This window comes from Sinocyclocheilus anshuiensis, unplaced genomic scaffold, assembly GCF_001515605.1.
Source record: "Sinocyclocheilus anshuiensis isolate Anshui unplaced genomic scaffold, SAMN03320099.WGS_v1.1 scaffold2493, whole genome shotgun sequence".
In the NCBI taxonomy this organism is placed as follows: Eukaryota; Metazoa; Chordata; class Actinopteri; order Cypriniformes; family Cyprinidae; genus Sinocyclocheilus; species Sinocyclocheilus anshuiensis.
The window spans coordinates 21,330-22,837 of record NW_015549322.1 but is presented as its reverse complement, the minus strand read 5'-3'; positions in this window follow the sequence as shown (position 1 = coordinate 22,837).

Genomic DNA, 1,508 nt, shown 5'->3' with positions numbered 1-1,508 from the left:
CCTCTTCCTCTGCCTCTAGCTCTCCCTGCCTCCATGCTTGCAAAGTTCTCAAAATGGCTCAACTGAGACCTTTTTGTAGCTGGCTGATTGGTGTTCAGTTTTGTAAGTAAGTGTTTTCAGGTGTGTGTCTAAGTGTTTTCAATCACCCAATGTGTTTTGTATTTTGAATAGATGTGTTTTCCCAATGGTACCCATGAGATTTCATTTATGAACGAAGTGTCTTATGTATGAAATAGTGTGTAGTGTGCAGGAGCAAGTGTGTTGCAGAATTGCAACTGAAGTGCAAAGCAGCGCTTTTGTTTAAGGTATGGTTACACTGTGTTTAAGGTATAGTAACAAAAGCTTCAAGTTTTGTTACTTTGGTCTAAGCATGTGTCTATAGTGTTCAAGCAACGGGCAAAAACTGTAAAACTTGTTTTTAGCATATATAAACAATATTTGTAATTTTACTTTAAAACAAACACATATTTTTCCAAGTTTTGTTTGCTAGTCGTGTTATAGTGAAGATTTAGTGTAGGTTATAAAGCGAGTGTGTGTGAGTGTGTGTGTGAGAGTGTGTGCATGTGTGAGTTTGTGTGTGTGTGTGTGTGTGTGTGTGTGAGTGTGTGTGTGAGAGTGTGTGCATATGTGAGTTTGTGTGTGAGTGTGTGTGTGTGTGTGTGTGTGTGTGTGAGAGTGTGTGAGTGTGTGTGTGTGTGTGTGTGTGTGTGTGAGAGTGTGTGAGTGTGTGTGTGTGTGTGTGTGTGTGTGTGAGAGTGTGTGAGTGTGTGTGTGTGTGTGTGTGTGTGTGTGAGAGTGTGTGAGTGTGTGTGTGTGTGTGTGTGTGTGTGTGAGAGTGTGTGAGTGTGTGTGTGTGTGTGTGTGTGTGTGTGAGAGTGTGTGAGTGTGTGTGTGTGTGTGTGTGTGTGTGTGAGAGTGTGTGAGTGTGTGTGTGTGTGTGTGTGTGTGTGTGAGAGTGTGTGAGTGTGTGTGTGTGTGTGTGTGTGTGTGTGAGAGTGTGTGAGTGTGTGTGTGTGTGTGTGTGTGTGTGTGAGAGTGTGTGAGTGTGTGTGTGTGTGTGTGTGTGTGTGTGAGAGTGTGTGAGTGTGTGTGTGTGTGTGTGTGTGTGTAAGTGTGTGTGTGTGAGAGTGTGTGCATGTGTGAGTTTGTGTGTGAGTGTGTGTGTGAGGCTGGTTTCTGTGCAGAGCAAGTGATCATGAAGCTCCGCCCACATCCTGTCGCTCCCATTATGATCTCATCTCACTGATTTGCATAAGTATGCAGGGATTTTCCCGCCTTCTCCCCTCAACTTCCAAGTAAAATCCATGTAGATCAACAGCCCACACACATATTCTCTCTCTCTCTGTCCCACACACACACACACACTCACTCACTCACTCACACACATACACTCACACTCACACAGACACACTCGCTCTCTCACACACAGACACACTCGCTCTCTCACACACAGACACACTCACTCTCTCACACACAGACACACTCACTCTCACACACACACACACACT